The sequence below is a fragment of the Crocodylus porosus genome, unplaced genomic scaffold (assembly GCF_001723895.1).
Source record: "Crocodylus porosus isolate Cpor-Errol unplaced genomic scaffold, CroPor_comp1, whole genome shotgun sequence".
NCBI classification, from domain to species: Eukaryota; Metazoa; Chordata; order Crocodylia; family Crocodylidae; genus Crocodylus; species Crocodylus porosus.
This window is the reverse complement of record NW_017728886.1, coordinates 64495103-64510483: the sequence shown is the minus strand read 5'-3', so window position 1 is coordinate 64510483 and position 15381 is coordinate 64495103. Positions and strand designations below refer to the sequence as shown.

Below are 15381 nucleotides of genomic sequence, written 5' to 3'. Positions count from 1 at the left end.
ACCAGTGCCGCATAGAGGGGGAGGATCACCTCTTTGGACCTGCTCGAGATGCATCTGTGGATGCATGCCAAGGTGCGGTTGGCCTTCCTAAATTCATATAATCTTTCCTGGAAATGTCCAGAACATGACCATCTGATAACAAGTTGGCAGGTGGGGAGTATGCAAAAAAATCTTTACTCCTCTTACTCACTGGCTGTTTCTTTTTTCCAATCCACCTTTTGCATCCTGTCCTGAACTTGCATTGTAAATCTCTGGGACATCACTTCTTTTTTCATTAATTTTTCTTATTTAAAAAAAGACAGCGATGAAGTTCTGATTTTCCACTGAGGTCAGAAGCAACTATAATGTAAACATTATTTGACTAAAAGCTTTAAAAAGTTTAAAAATACAAGAAAAGAAGGTAAGTGGTTTAGTCTATTCCTTTTGAGCAGGCTATATGCACTTTAATACAATGCTCACCACTTATTGGGCTTACTGGACAGTTGTCAAAATGATAAGAACTACTGAGTCTGCATGACATAGACAATGTACATGTCATAGCAGAAACACTGACTGTGCTTGAATTATCATTCAGAAGTATGGAGATTGAAGTAATCAGCCATATTTGCTGGAGATAAATGGCTCTTTGCATTAGGGGTCTGCAAATAAAGCACAAAGGGCAACACTTTGAAATGTAGAAAGATAGCCCCCTCAAAAGACACGTCCTGATTTCTAGAGGTGTTGAGCACTAATAGTTCTCATTTATCTTAAGAACTGTGACAGCACTTCAAATACAGTATAAATTTTCCTAATTTTTGAGAGTATAATGTTTGCCGTCCAAGTTTTAAAATGTTGACTATAACCAAATTATTTTAGGTCCCAGTAATTGCCAGTGAAATGCAAAGAGTGCAAGATCAGCCCTCAACTACCTCCTGCAAAAGATCATTTGTGCATCATTTCCAGGTTCAATCAGGGTACTGAGAGAAGCAGTGTAGCCATATGCTGAGCTAGGTAGTGTGATCTTGCTTATTACTATAGACCTATACTCATTATTGCCTCCCTAACATGAAAAGTGAGCATATGGGAGGTAGATGGTCAGGGTTCCCATTCTAATGCAGCTATTTTTCCATATGTTTGAAGCTCCTGCCCCTTCACCCCAAGACGAACAACTACTCCCATGAAGTTTGCCGGACAGATACAACATGTTATCCATTGATTTTGGAGAGTATTATGATCAATGATACCAAACAACAGAATGAGAGTTAGCTGATAAAAGGCAGGGGGCTTCGGACTCTCCTGAAAGAAATAAAAACTTATTCTCACACATCCTTATTGTTCCATATGGAGGAGAGAGACAGTGAATTCCTCTCTCACTTCACACTGAAAAAACTGATTTACAAAAGAGCAAATACCTATATTATCAGATATTTATAGGGTTTTAGTCATGAGATTTGATATTAAGTCAATGGACGCTACCCAGTTAACAAGTTTTAATACTCATTAGAATGGTTTAAAAGGATAAATATCTAGTGTGATGATATTTATGAGACTAGCCCCTTTCTTTAGATGTACAAAGAAATTTAAATCTATATTTACAAATCAGCCAATTAGAATTAAGTCACTTCCTCCTCACAAATCTATTTTAACCATCTATTTTTAAACTTATAATATAATCAAAGTTTCCCAACTTGATGATCTTTATTTCTGCACCTATGCAATGCAGTTCTATGAGTAGGGCAAACATCCAATGACTTCAGAATTTTACTTGTGAAGACCTATTGTATCAATTCTTACGTTTTTAAAATGGCAAAAAATTTAGTACTGCAACTAAGGTTGGAACATACAGAAGGGGTGCAAAAATGGTGGCAACTGCTACTGCTGTTGGTCTGACCTAGCCTGGCTACTGCCACTGCTGCCACCCTGATTGTTATGTCTCTGAATAAAATCCTCTCCTGTTTCTAAAATTTAGTTTATGATAAAAAAAAGCCATCTAAATTGAGATGTTTACTACCAATATACTGTTTTTTATAGCTGAGTGACAAACCCCCTAATGAGAGCTCTGGATTAGGAGCCCTGTAACAGCATTTATAGTAACAAGAATGTGTACATCAGTTTCAGATGCTGACCTTGTAACTAACACATTTTCTGGGAAAATCAAATGCTTTTCATTATTACATCTAATTTCTGCCCCACATTCAAACCATTTCTAAACTCGACTTATGGAGGCTTACGTTCATGTGTAAACAGAATATTTCTTTATGAATCATACAAGGATGTCAGCACCTTGAGTCTTGTGTAAAGTTCACAGACTTGAGAAAATTAAACCTTAAGGGACTTTTTGTTGGGGCTTTAAGAGCACAGTGACATGTTTAAATTGATTTCATTTATGCCTTATGCACAAGGAGACTTATTTTTACTCTCCAATATGCCTCAGTATCAGAGGTGAAACTTTCAGAGCAATCGGCAATAAATAGGAGCCATGTACATTCTACCATAAGAAATACACTTCAGTAAATAATCACCACCCTTTAGTAAATAATCACCACCAAGCACTGAACAAAGCTAATTCTTCTTTCAGTTAAGTGGCTTACCATTCATAGCAGCTTCATCAACTTCACTGCACTACTCTAGACTCAAGGTCTATGCAACTGAAACTAGTCTTTGGGCTGACAGACTTATGTATAAAGTGTATGGACAGGGAAAAAAAGTAGTTAAGATTTATTAAAGCAACGGGTATAGTGGAACTTAATAAGATAGGAGCGTTTTTGTGCAGTACAGTGCAACATGATCCAGCATATTTTCCATTCTCTTTCAGTGGTTCTGGCTGAAAACCATACTTGAAAAAGGATAGCTGTGCTTTCATCTCAATCAACAGAAACTGACAGTCAGGAAGACAGACACAGGACTGGAACCCATGATCCTTCATAGCTCCTAGGAGTGAAAAAATAATCATGTATTTTCATGGTACAGTATCTAGTTATGATCTTTGTAACTCTCCTCAAATAATCAAGATCACTGCTTGTGTATAAGCTACAACTTTCCAATGTAAATGGAAAGTCTGAGATGTTCAGACTGACTATGCATCTTACATCTTGCAAGTGACTGTGCCATGCAGAGTGACAAAAATTGTATCCAGGGACTTAGCCATGCAAAGAATTGGGAAGCACTGGCAAAAAGATCAATCCTCTCCCAACCATGCCAACTGGCTGATACCAATCCGATAGCCAATATGCAGCCTGGCAGCTTGCAGATCAGCGTCTGGTGAGTAAGTCTGCACAGGGGAAGGGGCATGGGGAAGGAAAGGGGCATGCGCGGGCAGATACAGACCCCCATGGTGAGGGAGGGGTTGGGGCTGAGGCAGGTGCTGCCCAGCCAGGGCGGGGCAAAGTGTGGGATGGAGCTGTGGGCAGTTCATTCATGGGGCACTGAGGGGTGGGAAAGGGGGGTGGCTCCCACTGTTGTACACAGCCTTGGGAGTGATATGTATCATTATTACATCTAATTTCTGCCCCACATTCAAACCATTTCTAAACTCAACTTGTGGCAGTGCTGGGACGGGGAATATAGTGGGGTTCAGGGAATTTTGGGGTGGCTGTAGCCCACCCCATAGCCCCCCTTCCCAGTGCTGCCACTGCCTGCCCCACCCCGGCACATCCTGACCACAGCCCCAGACCAGTCCCCCTGCTAGGAAGACTGGTGCAACCCATGGCCCCAAGTCCGCAGTGGGCAACCTGCCCTTACCCTGTGCACAGATCTGGAGGGCACGTGACTCTCCCATACCTCCCTTGAGGTTGCAAACAGCAGTAGGGAGCTGTCCCCCATCTCCCTGCCCCCTCCAGATGAGCCACCTGCAGCTCTGTCTTGCACCCTGTCCCAGCTGGGCAGCACCAGCACCTGTACCTGCCCCACTCTCTTCACCATGGGGGCCTTGATCTGACCACTCCCCCTTCACCCCACAGACTTACCAACCAGATGCTAGTCTGCAAGATGCTGGTCTGCATTCCTGGCTGTGTGTATGCTGCATCTGTGTGCCTGCATGCAGCATTTATTGGTGACATTATCAGCTACACTGGCTAAAAAAAAAGCTAATTGCTGATTATATCAATTTTCCTTTTACTGGTGCCAGTCTGATATGGACCAATATACTGGTGTGCCTCTCGTTTTCAGAGGCTTTGAACTGTGAAACACCCACCTTTCTACGAGATTAAAATGACGACTATCCTTTTGCTCGAGGAAAGAAGTAGCATAAAACGCTGTTGAAAAAAAATCATTCCATATTTACAAGTCTCATAGATCTGCAAAGACTGAAGGAAAAACCATAAATTCAAGAAAGAAGAGATAAGTAAAAATTTGCCTAAATAGTTTACATTCCTCTTTTATAATCAACACCTCATGGAGGTGAGTGAGGGTGAAGTGGGATAATGTAGACAGTAAGCTGGAAGAAGGGAAGACTCTAATAGATAAACCAGAGGACTAGAAATCTGGAGAAGTGCAGTCTGGTCTCATCAGTGGTTGACCTGCTGAGATTATGTTATAGGTGTTTTACATGTGCTTTGGAGAGGTGGGGGAAGTCTTTAATTACAGTGGCTCTGAGAACCACTCTAATTAAAACGCCTGCAGCATCTCATGCATCAGTGTCCCCGTGCTTCATGTGACAAGATTTAGTTAAAGCACCACTGCCACCATTGTGAAGCACGGGGACACCGGTACACGAGATCCAGAGACTGCTGGTGGTAGGCTAACTAGCACGCTCCAACAGCCTCAATTAATGAAATCTGCTTCAACACGCAAAGAATCAAAGAAGCCTCCCTACATATCTACAGACACCCTACAGTTCCTTTTTACATTTAGTGCTAAGTCTTGTTTAAGTAACATGTGCTATAGCATTATACATTTTCCTACTTTTAATGAATAGGATTGCAAAGGAAATGCAGTTAATAACCATGACCCGAGGGTAAACTAATGCAGCAATGCCTTCCAGCATTTGCAAAGAGCCTGCCCCATTTACTTCAATAAGCTGTTACCCAAGATAGTCCATCAGGATATTTTAAAGGGCAACATTGCTAGCAATATCATTGCTGACAAAAGCATATAAGAAGAGGATTATTAAAAGTGGCACAAGTACATTATTTCCCTGACTGAAAGTAGCTGAGAGCAATAGGAATAAAGCTGCTGATGCTAGAATACTAGGAATAACATCATTAGAGCATGTGATTTATCAGTCAACTCTTCAACTGAACCCAAACATTGGAGGTTCTAAAAAAGGAGCAGTAGCGTGTTTTTAAAAAAATCTATTGCTTCTGTAATTATTTTTTAAAATCCAGATCACAAAGAAGAAACATTAAAATACTAAGAGAAATGTGTAGCCTTATTGAGTTGGATGGAAGAAAGAACTAAGAAATTTACAAAGAAAAGGTTTTTGAAAGTTTTTGCAAAACAAATAGGTTGTGAGGAACATGCATTCAGAGGACTATTGATGAACATTTGAGATTTTGCTCAGTATCTATTAGTATATTGGTTAGGGCCTGATCCTGCACCCACTATAGTCAATAATATTTCTGTGTCACACATCTGGGGACTCAATTTTGCTCCACTGAAGACAATGGAAACTTTGTAACCAATTTAAATGGGAGCAGCATCTGCACCCAGATGTAGAAACAAAATTAAAATGAAGCTCCTTCGTTCATTTTTATCATGATAACATAACTCCCAAGGATGTCAATAAGTCCCCCCTCCGCCCCCCTTTTTTAAAAACTGCTTCATCTCTCAAATACATGGGAACAAAGTCTGCCCTCAGATATGTCCTTCTATCCACTGGTGTAAATCAACAAAAATTCCCCTGATGCTTAGAGAGTTAAGATGGTGAGAGTGCAGAATTAGGTCCACAGTTATTGCAACATTTCAGCCAAGCTGCATCTTTGAGGCACAATCCATGGTAGGATGACATGTAAAGGCATGCAACACCAGTGGGAGCTCTTGTAGGTCAATACTGAGACCACTTTTTAATGGCATTGCAGCTAATCTCTGCTCCAGCCTAAAGCTTCCCTGGGAATATTTCCAGCGTAAAGTGTCCAGAGGTGACAGTGGCTGCCCAGTCAGGCCGAGGATAATTCTTTCACTACAGGAAGTATGCAAGGAGGGAAGGAAGAGTACTATTAGTCATTTCTACTCTTGTTCTCTTTCCCCTAGCTTTTACAAGCCTCTGAATCCAAGGCAACACTCGTAAAATAGTTTTTTAGACTATTCTGAACATTCAGGGGCCAACAAGGACCCAAGAAATCTCAAGATTGGGAGACAAACTGTCTCTTTGGGTGTGGATTTATAGTACCTTAAACAATGTCCTGAGCTACAAACTCCTAGAACAGATTCCCAAAAGATGCACTAAGGCACACTAGTGTGCTGCGAGATCGATATTTCATCTAAGGACAAAGACAGCCAAGGTTCTTTGGGTAAACGTGATATCTTTTATTAGGCCAACTAAATCGTTGGAAAAATTGTTCTTTACAAGGTTTTGGGCACAAGCATCCTTCTTTAATCATTTTTGTGCCTGAAAGCTTGCAAAAACCCATTTTTCCAACTATTTAGGTGGTCTAATAAAAGATATCACATTTACCCAAAGAACCTTGTCTGCCAGTGAGATCAAGGGAAGTATACTGTAAGACACCCTTATGTGAGGAGATAAATGCTCTGCTCCCCCATCTGGTATGCTGTGCCTGCCCCAGCTACTCCAGCAATGTCTGTGGCTGCTCCTCTGGGGACTACCACCACTGCTTCTGCCTTCTCCAGCCCCAGGCATCCCTTGTGCTGACCACACCCCACTCCATGCTCCCAGCAGTACCCTGTGCTGCAAGCCGGCAGACACACAGGTAGAGCCAAGCTTTGCTGCCAAGCTTGCCTGCTCTGGTCCTCCCATCCTCCCAGGGCCAACAGAAGGGGCCATGGAGGTGGTTTCTGGCATGTAAGACTCTTCTGGAGCAGCCTCAGCAGCAGGGATGCCCTTGCCCTAAGGTACAGCCCAGGGGTCAGGTAGAGACAAACAGTGGAAAAAGCAAGGCACAACAGGGTGAAATCCTACCCCTGCTATGCCTGACACTAGCTAGATTAGCAATTCTCAACTTTTTTTTTTTAGCTTCAAGGCTCCCTTCCATAACTTCTTTGAATTTAGATCAAGTGATTTTCAAATATCTATCTTAGAATCATAAAAAATTAGGGTTGGAAGGGACCTCAGGAGGTCACCTAGTCCACCCCGCTGCTCAAAGCAGGACCATACCCAACTAGATCATCCCAGCCAAAGCTTTGTCTAGCCGGGTTTTAAAAATTTCTAAGGATGAAGATTTCATCACCTCTCTGGGTAACCTATTCCAGTGTTGAACTACCTTCCTAGTGAGAAAATTCTTCCTAATATCCAACCTAAACTTCCCTGCTGCAACTTGAGACCATTGCTCCTTCTTCTGTCATCTGCCACCACTGAGAACAGTCTAGCTCCATCCTCTTTCAAACCCCACTTCAGGTAGTTGAAGGCTGCTATTAAATCTCCTATCAGTCTCCTCTTCTCTAGACTAAATAAGCCCAGTTCCCTTGGTCCTTCCTCAGAAGTCATGTCCCCCAGCCCTTGAACCATTTTTGTTGCCCTCCATTGGATCTTCTCTAGTTTGTCCACATCCTTTCTGCAGTGAGGGGGCCCAAAACTGAACACAGTACTCCAGATGTGGCCTTACCAGTGCTAAATAGAGAAGAATAATCACTTCCCTTGACCTGCTGGCAACACTCCTATGCCATTAACCTTCTTTGCAACAAGGACACACTATTGCCTCATATTTAGCTTACTGTCCACTGTAGCCCCTAGGTCCTTTTCTGCAGAGCTGAGGTCCAGCCAGTCAGCCCCTAGCCTGTGCTGGTGCATGGGATTGTTCTGTCCTAAGTGCAGGATTTTGCACTTGTCCTTGTTGAACCTCATGAGATTTCTTTTGGTTCTATCTATACACACACACACTTGTTAGGGGTGTGCAAACAGGGTCCTATTCAATTCAGATTCAGGCAGAATCAGGGACAGTGATTCGATTTGTTGATTCAGATCACTGTCCCCAATTCCATTCGGCCAAATCCGAATCTGAAGATTCCATGCTGATTCACAGAATCAGCGATTCGGACACAGCTTTATAAGTTTTTTCTACATATCTTGAGGTAGCAGGCATGGCTCATGATCACTGCAACGCTGAGACACCTGAAGCATCCCACAGGAGCACGAGGGCCCTCCACATGCTCAGCAGCAAACCCAGAAATGGACCAAAAGTACTTCCAGTCCACTTCCGGGTCTGCCGGGGAGTGTGCTGAGCCCTCCCCCCCGCATGCCTCTCCAGCTCAGTGATCAGCCACAGGGGGTTTCCAGGTGCCCCACAGACCTAGGAGGCACCAGTCACTGAGCTGGGGGGTGCAGGGAGTCCCCCCGGTGTGCTCCCTGGTAGACCTGAAAGTGGACCAGAAATACTTCTGGTCCACTTCTGGGTCTTCCTTGAGGGCACTGGGGAGCGCCCCCATACTTCTGTGGGACACTACAAGTGCCCCAGCATCGCAACATTCGTGAGCCCCTGCTACCTAGAGGCATGTAAAAAAACATTTAAAACTGTCTCTCTGTCTGAATCTCAGAATCTTTCTGAATCGATTCTGAGGGTTCCAATTCGATTCAGAGAGATTAAAGGGTCCTCCGATTCGGAGATTCAGCCACCAAATTGGGCCAAGTCTCCTCCAAAATCGAATCAGGGACCAAAGCTTTGCACAGCCCCAATATTTCTGTGTGTGTTTTGTGTATGTATAGGCATGTCTATATATTACACACACACACACCTTTTTGTCTATAAGAGTTGTGTGCGACCAATTTTAATCCAGAGAAAAAAGTGCGCCCCCAGGTCTCAAAAGTTTGGAAAACACAGTCCTAGAGTCATGTCATTGTATCCCAATATTTGTTTTTATTTTTAAAGGAAAATTTGAAATTTGCAAATGTATCACCAGTACAACCAATGCAGTGTCCTCCATATGAATCTGCAGACAGTCTGAAACAATGGAGTAGTATGCATCTCAGAATATTAATGGAATGGAATAAAATAATATAATAACCCCCCTTTTCTGCACTTTAGCTTAACTTTGAAGAGACTAGGGTTCCATATTTTCAGGCATGTATTTTGGAAAGGAGTATACAGAGTCAAAACCAGGACTATGAATGATGTGTGAATGTTGTGCTAAAACTGTATATTTTCTTTACACGAATGTGTGTTGTAATAGCAGAAGAAAGACTTTTGTCTAAACCTGTGTAGCAAGAAGCAGATGTTTCAGATCTTTGCAGGACTGTGGTGTTCTCTTTGCAGTAACCTTTATTTTGAAGAACAATGCCTCTTCAAACAGCTATTTATGACCATGCTGCCTATGCTCTAGCTGATCAAAAAAATGGCACACTTTGAAGTAAAAACCACAGCAAACATCAGTGCAACTTGTTTTTAGTTCAGCAACCCATTTTAAATTAGGTGGTTTTGGAACCACCCAGATACAAATGATCCAGGTTCTACTGTATGCTAAAAAGACTGAAGTTCGGTATTAGGCATAGCTTGCAGACAGATTCAAAGAGGCAGTACCATATAATAAACAAAATATTTACATTTAACATAAACCAAGCCTTGATTGAACTATTTCTTAAGTAACTCTTAAACTAAGGGCTATTAAAGAGTAAATCTGCCACTGGTTCTTGCTACACGGGTTTGGACAAAAAGTCTGTCTGCTGCTATTACAACACACATTCATGTAAAGAAAATATATAGTTTTAACATAACATTCACACTTCATTCGTACTCGCATTCTTTCCCCACAATCTTTTTTTTAGCGATGATTCCTCATGGGCTGTCTAGGTGGGGAAAGTCAACCAGCAAAGCTATTTTGCAATAGGTCCCCATGGACACGCTATTGCAATATAAAAGTGACTCTATTTGGAATAATTACTTTGCTGTGCAACTTGAATAATTATTCCAGAACAAGATCTGTTACATTCTGGAACAGGGTGCTCACCCAGGAAAATTATTCTAGAAAAGTAAAGTAGGTATAGCAAAATGGTTATTTCTGTATGGCTACTCTGGTCAATTTCCACACACACAGAGAAAAGTGTCAGGCTGCCATGTGGCCTTACACAGAACGTGCATCACTTGCATTCTCCAGAATTTGAAAACAACACTCCAGTCCAAAAGCCAAACTCTTGTCTTATAAGCAGACAACAGACTGATGGTTCCTTCTATCAAGTAATATTCCAGTCCTTCATCTAGAAGGCAGTTGCCCTTCTCATGTTATGCGAGTAGGTAGGAAATATTCATCTTGGAGCTAAAAAGTTATAGGTTTTCTTTTGTGGCATCAAGTTATAAAAATTCAATGAACTGATATTTTTCTAGGGTTCTCACCTGTTCCCTATACTTTCCAATGAATTAGATCACAGTTTGCAAACCCTCATCTAATTGTGCTTTGCCTCTGTCTTCTCTTTAATTGAGAAAACCACAGTTAAGCAGTTAGGTAACCAATAAATTACCTTCCATCTACTATGTTACTGACAGGAAGACCACAATGGATCACAAATATTTTTGCATAAGGAAAGGTTTTCACCAGTAGCCAAAGAGTTAACAAGTTTTGAAATCTGGTTCAACTGCAGACACCTCTCCCAGTCTTGCATCACTATTCTTCCAAGTCCACTTATGCATTCCTAACTCTATTTATGACTTCCTCTTCTCTTGAGTTCTGATTTGTTCAGTTCTCAAGCTGTGGGTGATGGCAAAAAATGTAGCATTACCTGCCCATGATGGCATATCTTTATACAACTTCAAGAAAATCTACTAAGCAAGATCCATAGTTGCCACACCTTTCAATCCCTCCGGATATTTCTAGGTGTTTCCTGATGAATTCTTGTGCTCTACTTCTGTGAAGAGACAGATAATAGATAAACAAATGCATTCCTCCTCCACACTACTGATCCCATTCTCTTTAGGACTTTAAAATCTTGCTACAAGGCATAATGATAACATCAACTTCATGGCCCACTGTGCTGTGGGGTGGATGACTCTCCCACAGCAGAGTAGGCTCATAGGAAAGTAGGGCTTGAAGGGTCATCTAGTCTATCCTGATGAAGGCAGGATCATCCCTGACTAAAGCATCTCAGTCAAGTCTTTGTCTAACCTGCTCCTGAAAGTTTCCAGGATGGAGATTCTACAACTTCTCTAGACAGCCTGTTTCAATGCTACTCTAATGCTAGAGTTTGGCTCATCCAACCAAGCAGATGAAGCATCATGAATCTCCTGGTACATCACCTGTGCACTTCTAGGGAGACAGAGGGATAGGACAAGAGTGTCATTGATCCTACTTGTATGCAAGGCAAGTCTCTGCTACTGCTAGAGTAAGCCAGGGTAGGAGTAAGCCAGGGGACCCCTCTACTTAGCAACCCAGGTCCCCAAGTCTGCCCCTGGTCCGACCAAGACCTTAAACCAAGCTTAGTAATAGCACAAAGAGGAAACCATTTAATGGCTGCAATGTGTACTCTTACCTGTGCAGGTGAGGTGAGGCAAGCACCTCAAATGGGAATATGGCTCCTCCTTGTTTTCTTACAAAAGACTAACTCTGGTTATGTATTAATCACATGCAGTCTCGAAGCTTCCCAGCCTTTGCACATCCCGATCCTTCTTTCCACTCTCATGTCCTGCTTTTTTCTTTTAGCACTTTTAACATAGATCTGGTAGCAAATGCTGTTTAGACACAGATTGTATATTTGGCACTGATAACAGTGATAATATAGTCAAGTAGAAATACTTGTAGCATTCTGGGAACCTTGACTTGTTAAATTTAACTGGCTCCATTATGAATCAGGTTTATGTAGAAAAAAATTACCAGGTAAGGCACAAACAGGAAATACTGCTCTTGAATCTTTGCACACTGGCATTTTTTCATAATTTCTAACCATTCTGTATTATCTTTTAGAAATGGATTAACTCCATCTGCTGTTTAAATAACACCACATAAAATGGCAAATACCAATAGCATTTATCAGGGAAATAACACAAGGTATAATACTTCCACACTTACTTCAAACATGAAAAAACTTCACACACGCACACACATACACACTTAAATTGCAGGAGATGAAGCTCGAAATATTCCTTTTCATTTCTCTCCAATGCAGCTTTCAACATTTTAATTAGTATCTATTATTGTGAATACCATTTTAGATTTGTTTAAACTTGTTCAAAACTTCCAGAAAAGAAACTGATTCTTATTTGTTTTATATTCTCTCCCCCTTCAAGTTTAGATGTGCAATGCCAAACCCTCTCCCCCCCACCTGCATTTAAGAAATGAGCTTAGATTTTAAATCAGCTCAAATGAGATGGATGGATAGTAGGTTAAAATTTCTCTTAGCTCTTTATATTAATTACCAAATAAAAAAGTTAATTTGGCAACATTAAGATAAATGATCAGAAAATAATGAAAACAGTCCTGGATAGGTAGCAAGTAAAGCTATAAAAAGAGCCAATCCTTCAATTCTTACCCAAGCAAAACTACTATATACTTTGATGTTAGTGGGAGTTTTTTGTCCTTCCAAATTTTGGGCTCTTCATCTATTGATGTCTGAAATTAAGATTTTAATAAACCACATGGGGGAATGGACTGATCTGCTCTCATTAGCATCATAGTTTAAACTGAAGTTGCTATCTGCAGATCAGTCTTTGAGGGCGAATACAGTACTCTCCCCCTCAGTGAAAATATGCAGACACATGGACAAAAATGAATGTAAACTAGCTTAAAACCAATCAGTTCCATCTCTGTTTACAATGGTCTCCAACAGCCCAACTGCTGTATCACAGAACTATATGGAAGGGAAAATCTTGATCTGTTAAAAGTAACTGTCTCAATCATAAAGCAGGTTTATGTGCAGAAAAAGGCAGTTTTCCAGCTCTGTGGGGCACCTGAAAACTATTTTAACTCAGCCATCTATTTAAAATGAAAACAGAATGTATTTGGTACAGAGCAAAAAAAATAAGAAAGAAAGAAAAACATCCGTATTATATAGAATCTAAATACAGCCAGATTAAATCATAATCAATATAATGAAGTCTAGCTAGGCTCTAAGCTTAGTTACCAAGAGTAGTGATTAAGCAGAATGAAAATTCTGAATCAACTGCCCCGCCACATTTACTTATCCAAAAGTGTTCCAGCAAACCATGGGGCTGTTGCTTTACAGTGCCACTCTTCTTTCTGAATCTTCTGGTTTGTATGTGCATCTAAGTTTCAGATTTGGGGGCTAGCCCTTTAAGTTCTACTTACATGAGTCAGAAGATTTTTACTGGTGTAACTGAGGTCAAATTCTGGCCATTTGTGTCTGAGCACATATTCTGTTTGCATCAATTTCTAGCAGCATGTTTAGGATCATTTCACTCTAGGGTCTTTATCCAATTCCAAATGTAGGTCCTCTGTGCTGTTCCATTAGCACAAAGGGATTGTAATGCTGCCCTATGAGCCTAAACCAATATTCATTAAGTCAGTGAGAGTTTTTCCATCAACTTCAATAGGATTTAGATCAGACTCTAGGGCTAGAGACACAAATTAGACATAAACTGGTATAAGTGATTGGAAACCGGCTCAAATAAGTAATACAACAGAAGTTCCATGCACATAAACCTGTTTCAAAATGGTCAAAACTGGTTTAAGATAAACCTACGCAGTTTAGCTTGCTCAGCTCCCCTGGCACAGGAGAGCCCTAGCTCTGTCAGGAAAGGGAAACCATACTACAGCCAAGCAATCCCTGCTTCAAGGTGGGCATTGAAGCTAGATGCAATTGAGAGGAACTAGAGCAGAAGTGGAAAAGGCCATTTCATGTGGTCTACTCTCACCTCCAGCTCTGGCAAGGCAAATTCTGGCATGGTCTAGGAACTGCATGTAGGACATTACATAGTTGAACACAGACATATCACTCTGTTTTCCTAGGTGTAGTGTAACATAGTACTTGGTATAATGCATGTCAGACAACTAGTCCATCAATGATGGACTTCAGGGCTCAGTAGCTCCAGCTCTCCCCAGGCCAGTAATTCTGAGTGACTGAATTAAACTGCTATTCAGTTCAACTTAAAGCATACAGCAGTCTGCATTGAAAAATGTATACACACTTGTGGCCTCTGTTGCCAGTCTTAGAAAAGCAATGGAAGACTAAACACACCAGGGAATTATTCTCCTCAAGGTTATTTTAGACTCAGTGTGGAACTACAGCACTGGTGTGGCCAACACTGTACCTATTTTTCTGCTGTTAAAGGCTTTAAGCCTCTAGGACTGCCTAGCCCATGCCCTTAATGAGAACTATATTCACCTAAACTTAATACAGCATGCTATAACGTTTGAGATATCTGTATCCTTGTCTCAAACATATGTATTTCCTACAAGCATTACTGTTAGCATAAACATTTAGAGAAAGAAAACTATGTTCCTAGATATTTATTATCTGTTGGTAAAATTGCTTACAAAAACTCACTCATTCTGAAGATCTGTTAGAACACTCCCTTGCTCCCAAGTTCATTATAGCTACTAATATTATTACTGTAAATCTTTCTAATGCCTCAAATGTTTGGCTCTAAAGAACATTTTTATAAAAAGGGTGAGGCAAGAAAAACTTCCCCCTCCCAACCACCTAATACATTGCTGAATTATATTTGAAAGTTCAAATGCCAAAATGATGAAATCACAATATTACATATTGGGTTTCATTTGATTATTTTGTTGGTGTGTCAGAGAAATTATCTATAAAATGACATGAAAAGTGAAGTTACAGAGCTTTAGGGGTTTTCCAGAACTTCTCTGCACACATCAATTTTGCTGTTTGACTATCCTGAAAGATTTATGCTTTGTGTTTTGAGGGCCAGGTTTTAAATGGCTTCACAGAATAAAAAAAATTAAAATTTAAATATAACTTTTAAAACGTGTGTTGGACCTTTGTGCCTTCCAAAGAGGTCAAGTTCAAGACATTTATAAAAAGACCATTCCCAGAGAGACTGCATGGGAAAGCCTATTAACATTGCTGCTATCCTTTTATTTCCCCTTTGATCATAAAACAAGGTTATGGGTGGCAAGTACTGCAATGGTGGGAAGATCCCGATTGGGACAGTGTGACTTAACTTAGCAAAAGAAAAGAAGAAGAAAGGAAAAGGAAAACTACCAGCTTAAAAAGCAAGAAGCCTTGAAAAAGAAAAAGATAATTTACAAACTCAGCAGGGGGTTAAGATAAAAAAAAAACAAAGCAAAACAATGTATTCCACTATTTTTATTTTCTTAATCTATTTTTATTCATACTATAACATATGTTAACTTCTATGCAAAGGGATTGTAAGAATTTATTGAACG

At 40.7% G+C, this 15381-nt stretch overlaps 1 long non-coding RNA gene across 2 annotated transcripts; it reads right to left on the bottom strand.

Moving 5' to 3' along the window:
• Window positions 1-1396: 1396 nt before the first annotated feature.
• Window positions 1397-14143, bottom strand: LOC109310598. Of its 2 annotated transcripts, none has more exons than XR_002101268.1 (3): window positions 11546-14143; window positions 10799-10924; window positions 1397-2910 (listed from the first exon to the last, which is right to left on the bottom strand). It is a non-coding gene; the product is annotated as an uncharacterized LOC109310598 (long non-coding RNA). The 2 variants fall into 2 exon arrangements; XR_002101267.1 differs by having other exon boundaries at window positions 10868-10924.
• Window positions 14144-15381: the final 1238 nt, after the last annotated feature.